A 7,646-nucleotide genomic window follows, 5' to 3' on the forward strand; every position below is an offset into this window, starting at 1 on the left:
TAATGTGTGATAAAGAAGGGACGCGGTCTGCCATAATGTGTAAAAAGGGGACGCTGTCTGCCGTAATGTGTAAAAAGGGGACGCTGTCTGCCGTAATGTATAAAAAGGGGGCGCTGTCTGATGTAATATGTAAAAAAGGGGGTGCTGTCTGCCGTAAAAGTGTAAAAAGGGGGACTGTCTGCCGTAATGTGTAAAAAGGGGACGCTGTCTGCCGTAATGTGTAAAAAGGGCTCTACCTGGTGTAGTGACGCTACTGTGCAGCGTAATTTGAATAATGGAGACTACTGTGCACCGTAATATGAATTGGTATTATTTTGTGGCCACACCCCTTCCCCATGAAGCCACGCCCCTATACTTTTTGTGCGCGCCTGTTTTACATAAAAGGGGGGGTGGTTGGGAGGGGGTTTCCGTTTCTTGCACACAGCACTAAAATGTCTAGTTACGGCACTGTTGCTAGGTATCCATTTCCCTGGCCCTGAGCAGCTCACCCTCACCAGATCCTCTCCAGCACAGTTCCCCCATTGCATCCAAATAATCACCCCCCTCTCCACATCCTAAATCTAGGACACATCCACATCCTAAACCTGAACGGATCCCATCCGTATGTGTATCTCTATCCTGTTATGTCATACTGTACTTTGCATCCCTGAGTGCCGCTGAGTATTGTGTATATATATTGATGTTAGCCAAACTGCTAGTTTCTGTGATTCTTTACCAAGAGTTTGTGAGTGCCGCACCATTGACTGTTTGCATCCTGTTATGTGAGTGCACCAGAACCAGTAACTTACAAGGTGGAGTGCCGGGTTTACTCTACTATATATATATATATATATATATATATAAACACACACACACACACACACACACACACACACACACACACACACACACACACACACACACACACACACACACACACACACACACACACACCTGTGTGGCCAGCAATCCCTTTTTTAAATAATATATATATATATATATATATATATATGTGTATGTATATTACGGGAGCATGCAAAGAATCCCTAATTTGGAGGTGAGGGAGTGGACTTGGTTGGGATGAGAGGGGGGGGCAAAGCATTTTGTTGCACCTGGGCCCACCGCTCGCTAGTTCCGCCACTGATTTGTACCACGGTCATACTGTTGATTATACATACATGTACGAGTTGAAATTATTTACACAGTGAGAGATCTTGTTACCTTATTTACTGAACCACTATTTTAAAAAACAAAATCTATAAAAGTGACACAAATTAGACCTGGATCAGATTTACATTAAACATTGTAAAATATGTTTTTATTTGAACCATTATTATTATGACATTTTATTTATAAGGTGCCACAAGTGTGTTGCAGTGCCGTACATAGGGCACACAGTAGATCAATACAGGGTACACAGAACTTTACATTACAGTAACTGCAAAACTAAAACAGATCACAGGTAACAATTAGCACCACAATTGTCAGTACACAATACACCTGAGATGTAAGGAAGCATAGGAGTAATCGGCGTCCTACTAGGGGCAGCCAGCCGTTGGAAGAGATGACCAGTAATGAGTGAGAGGAGATGCAGGTATAGACAGTTGCTGAGTAGGAGACGGCTCTAATTGTAAAATATTTGCAAACCAGTTGGCCAAACATGAAATGATTGTACCAAAACAGCGAGTCATCTGAATACCTGAGCCAGTGGGATTATTCTCATCTGTAAATATTCTTACAGTACATTCAATGTGATCGAATTCCATTGGGCAGATTTCTGGTCAGGTGATGGTCATTGCATATTTGGGATCATTCAGTGTCCTAAAGAATAGACAGATCTATGCAATCATGACCAGGTGTGCGTGTGTGATTTATGTTGGTTACACATGTGTCATGTGGGACCATAATTACTTATATTTTAATCTGTTAGCATAAAGATGGATCAATACTTCCCCATTAACAAGCTACTGAGAAAAAACATATGTAATTCAGCATCAATAATATAAATGTATTACATTTAATACCCGAATCAATGAAATGACTGGCGTTCCCTTGAGAGAGTTATTCCTGGAAATGATTTGAATACACCCTGCAGCAGGTGCATCTTTCTCTCTAGATTGTGACTCTCTTGTCAGCGTATAGGTTTCAGTTCTTATTCTTGGTTTTGTTTGTGCCACGCATGACAGGTCCTCAATGGTTCACAAGTTTGGTGCTGATAATTTTAGAACAAGGGTTGCCAGAAAAGTGACACCTGTACATGCCAGGGACATTATCCACTGATATCTCAATATTATTTTAATTTAATGTGTGCCTTGTATACCTACAAAACCATTATCTCTGTACTTGAACTGTATATTCATTTTTGGTAAACCAATTTTAAGGTGTATTTAACAACTGCATTTATATTGTGTGTGTAAGGTGTTACTTGCGCCCCAATTCACAAAGTGCATACAGCATGCATTTATTATAGTGGGGTGCTGGGACAGATCTTCCATAAAAGACCTGCCCAGGTGAAGAGTTGGAAACTACGGCTATCACTTTGCTTCCAGATTAGGACTCGGTGAGCATACTGTGCATGTGTGATCGTGTACCTGCTCATCCGTCAGTGGGGGCTGATAGTTATGCCAGGGGCGCCAGGTCCATGTAGGAGGGAGGGGTACTAGGGATTTGGCCAATGCACGGAGGTGTGACCAGCCACTCGCCCTTAGGGAATATAAAAAAATGTGAACTATTGTATGGCTGCAAAGAAGGTGCAAGTGCCGCTCAGGGGGGCGCTGACATGGGGACTGATAGGAACTGGTTGCTGGTGAATGGTGGACAGGTGTGATCAATCACCCTCCCCTCCCACCCACACATCATGCAGAAAGAAAGGAGTGACTGCTTCTGCAGCTGTCTCTCTCCCCAGCGCAGCACACAGTGGCTGTCTGCCGCTGTCTACAACAGGGAATGGGAGGGGGGAGCAGGAGCCGGTAACTCCAACAGGCCCCAGGTAAAAAGTAGATTATTATGGCCTGAAGATGTGTTACCTGTACAGGCCAAGCCGGAGCATGGAAAATCTGACAATTTAGCAGCCCTCAAAGAAACCTTACGGAGGCTGCTATTGTACTGTGGCCCTCATTCCGAGATGATCGCACCAAGCAACTTTTTGCTGCTGGTGCGATCAACTAATCTCTGCCTATGGGAGAGTGTATTTTCGCATAGCAGGGCTGCGAACGCTTGTGCAGCCCTGCTATGCTAAAAAAGTTTCCTGCAAAACAAGACCAGCCCTGGACATACTTATCCTGTGCGACAGATCCAGTGATGATGGGCTCGGCTTTGACGTCAGATGTCCGCCCTCCCTTCGCTTGGACACACCTGCGTTTTTCTTGCCACTCCCCGAAAACGGACTCCAACAGTCAGTTGACACCCCGGAATGACTTCCTGCAGTCAATCTTCTTGCGGTCGCCGCTGCGACCGCTTTCTCTGCTGTCAGCGTCATTGCCCGGAGACTTCTGTCGCTGGGCAATGCCTCCACGCATGCGCATTCCAGACCCGATCACACCGCTGCGAGGAAGTGCAGCATGCGATCGGGTTGGAATGAGGGCCTGTGTTTACTAACAAAGAAGTCTTACACTTCTGTCCATATGTAGTTTTGGCTGCATTTTATGCGTACGGCACTTAAAGAGGTAAAACATGGTTATTAGGGGGCGTGCAAGTAGAGGCTGACTTCAGTAAGGGCGTCGTCTCGCAAGTGCGACTTAGGTCATGACAGACCCATAAGGAGGTGTATATCTTCCAGATGCTTGACCCATGGTGCAATATTCTCACTGATGATGATGTTGACGATCAGCAGCACTTCTGATAGGCTGGGAGCATCTTGGTTCCTCCAGATGATACTTTCTAAATTATTAGTTTGTTTGTGGTGGCCTATATACATCATTTAAGTGATATTTTCTTTCGGTCCATAAAAGTAAAGCAGATTCAATTTGATTATATTTGAATGGAAGACAAGTGATATTTGTATTTATTTGAAAAAATAGTACTTTTACATCTACAAATAAATAACACATTATTTATAATGCAGTCTTACCCACCTTATTAATATGAGGCACAAGCCTCTCTAAATCAATGTTGGAGTCTTCAGAGTGATTCCTCCATGTGAACTTCATACCTCCCAGCTTTTATTATTACAGAGTCAGGACTCCTCTCTGAAAACGGTGTGTGGCATGGCATCGCAGAAAGGAGGTGTGGCTTCGTGGGAATGCACCGACCGCCTGCCACGCCTCTCATTTCATCATTGTGGGGGCATGGCCAGCGCTCTGTCATGCCCCCAGTCCATCTTTCTCCTGCAAATAGACACTGTGTTACCCGTTCTTAATGCTCCTAACTGCTATATACAGTTTTTTTACTGCTGGAAATACTTAACCCATACCTGGCACATCATGGCCGTAGTCTCCTTAATCTAGATAGACATATTTACTATTGACAGTTCATTACAGCAATTTTGGATTTAGGATATCATTCTCATTCCAGCTTTAGGGTTGCTCCATTATAGTCGCAGCCTCTTAATAGTATTAAAAACGTTACCATTGTTGTTATTCATTTTTTAACAGCATCTGTATACTGACTCTAGCTACAGTGTTTCTTTGTTGATTCATAAATGGCTACTTTCCAGTGATTTATTTGTGACCACATTTATTATTATTTGATATTTATATCTGATATCTTGTATTATATATATCAACTTATATTTCAGCAATTACATCTTTGGGAGCTTTTCTCAGGTTAAGCAGCCATTATTCTCCTTTATTTTGGTCATCATTGTTTCATTGGGAGCTTCTTCCTGATAAAGCTATTTTGTCTACACTTTCTCTTCTTTTTCCAACTATTACTAAATTTTCGGGACTCTCACCATTGATTCAGTGGTAATTACCCCAGTCTAACATTGGCAGCAGATCCCCCATTTTTCCTCTCCAGCACTATTCTTACTACTTTTGATGATATTCATGAACTCTCATCAGTGATTCCAGAGCAAAATTATTGGTTACTTTTTCTACTATCATACCACACTGGAAACGCCCGAATCCTTCTGATCTTGGAAGCTAAGCAGTGTTGGGCCGAGTCAGTACTCGAGTGGGAGACTCTTGAGGAATACTCGGTTTAGTAGAAGATTTCGGACGGTCAGGCTCAGTGTCTAACACTGACAGCAGATTCATCTCTTCTTCATTCAGTCTTCATTCTATCTCCATTTTCAACACCGGCATCAGGGTAATTACAGGTTTCCACGTTTAATTCACAATCATAACCATCACTGAGGCTCCAAGTACCCACGAATTTGTAACAGTCCACGAACATACATTTCAGGCAGTTAGTTGAGACAAATCTATGGATTTACCTTATATTTGAAATTTTGACTTTACCCAGACAGTTTGGAACCACTATTGGACATCAATATCAGTATTATCGGTTCCGTTGTTTATTTTCTTTTATTTCTTTATCCTTATATTCAACTACTATGTGTTTTATTTGTGTTACTAATAAAAATTAAATTTTGACGATTATCTTTCTGATACTTTCAAATTCTCTTCTCTACCTCTATCAGTTGGAGTACCGCAAGGCTCAGTCTTAGGTCCTCTGCTTTTCTCAATCTATACCTCCTCTCTTGGTAAACTAATCAGCTCCTTCGGATTTCAGTATCATTTGTATGCTGATGATACTCAAATCTACCTATCCTCCCCAGATTTATCACCATCTGTATTGGCTCGTGTCACTGGATGCCTGTCTGCCATTTCATCTTGGATGTCATCTCGCCATCTCAAACTCAACTTTCCAAAACAGAATTAATTATTTTCCCACCAGCTAAGGGTAGTTACCAACCTGATATTGCCATAACTGTTGACAATGCAACTATCCACCCTACCCCACAAGCTCGCTGCCTAGGTGTCATCCTTGACTCTGAACTGTCGTTTGTTCCACACATTCAATCTGTCTCTAAATCATGTTACATGCACCTCAAAAACATATCCAAAATACGCCCTTATCTTACACAAGACACTGCAAAAACTCTGATCCATGCACTCATCATCTACCGCATTGATTATTGTAATAGACTCCTTACTGGTCTTCCCAAACATAGGCTCTCACCACTTCAATCCATTTTAAATGCAGCTGCGAGGCTAATCTTCCTCGCCAGACGTTCTTCATCTGCTGATCCGCTCTGTCAGTCCCTCCATTGGTTACCGGTATTCTACCGTGTCAAATATAAAATACTTTTACTTACATACAAGGCTATTACCCAAACTGCACCATCATACATCTCCTCACTCATCTCAAAATATCTCCCTACCAGACCCCTCCGCTCTGCACAAGATCTGCGTCTCTCATCCAGATGTATTACCTGTTCCCACTCAAAATTACAGGACTTTACCCGGGCTTCACCCACTCTGTGGAATGCCCTCCAACGCACAATAAGACTCTCCTCTAGTCTCCAAACCTTTAAACGTTCCCTGAAAACTCACCTCTTCAGACAAGCCTACCAAATTCCTGACCCACACACATAACCTTCAATGCTTCCCTATCCAGTTACATTCCCTCTGCACAGTCCCCATAACCTCACATTTTGTCTTCCAACATTGCTGGGTGATCATATCATACAACCCACTAAGAACCTAGCAACCTGGGGAACCATTATGTGACAGGTTGCATCTATCCTTGTGTATCAATACCTATTTCCCTATAGATTGTAAGCTTGCGAGCAGGGCCTTCCTACCGCTATGTCTGTCTTTGTCCTGTTTTGTTCTATAACTGTTGTTCTAATTGTAAAGCGCAACCGAATATGCTGCGCTATATAAGAAACTGCTAATAAATAATAAATAAAATATAAGAGTGCACCCACAAAAGAGTCTTCTTTTCTCCTTCTTTGTTGCATAATAATATGGACAAACATAGCCACAAACCATTGTAATAGTCAGAATAAAGCTTCATGTTATATACAGGTAGAGGAACTCGTATCCGAAAACCTGTTATCTGGAAATTTTAAAAACAAAAAAAGGAAAATGTGTTGATTTGTTATTTTGCATCATCATATAGTTATTATAAGGATGGGAAAGTCAGGGCAGAGTAGGGAAAAATCAGTGATCACTTTTAATCATTTTTTTTAAATGTAATTAAATCAAGAACATATTTTAAAGAACCTTTTAAAATATTTAAGTCACCCCTTTCAGTGCACAGATGTCATTATTGTATCATTTCCCCTTACCAGTGGTAATATATCTGCAAGTAATACGATTGCCAATCTCTCCACCCCAGTGTCCAGAGGTCCTCACTGAAAAAATACCCCACCTCCCTCAGTTGCAATACACTTTCTGTGTCATAGATTCCACCAGTGTCAATAAATCACTTTGTGACATTAACTCCCTATTGGCTATATATCCCCACCCCAGAGGCAATATCCCTCTTCCTCATGTAGAGCACAGTGGAGCGAGTCTCAGGGGGGCCACAAACTCCCTCTTTAAACTTGGAGTGCAGGGATCATCAAATAGTGCTCTGAGAGGAACTTCAGTTCTTGATATTAATCAGTGCACGGCTCCAGGAAGCAGTACGCACAGCATTCTTGGGGGCAAAACTGCCATATGATGTTGGTGTCAGAGAGGAGGACATGATTGCATGGGATGCGACCGTGTCAGAGA

At 42.2% G+C, this 7,646-nt stretch overlaps 1 pseudogene; it reads left to right on the forward strand.

Annotated features, from left to right (window-relative positions):
- The first annotated feature begins 5,009 nt into the window (after nt 1-5,009).
- On the forward strand, nt 5,010-5,128 carry LOC134940666 (5S ribosomal RNA; annotated as a pseudogene).
- Nucleotides 5,129-7,646: the final 2,518 nt, after the last annotated feature.

This window comes from Pseudophryne corroboree, chromosome 1, assembly GCF_028390025.1.
Source record: "Pseudophryne corroboree isolate aPseCor3 chromosome 1, aPseCor3.hap2, whole genome shotgun sequence".
NCBI classification, from domain to species: domain Eukaryota; kingdom Metazoa; phylum Chordata; class Amphibia; order Anura; family Myobatrachidae; genus Pseudophryne; species Pseudophryne corroboree.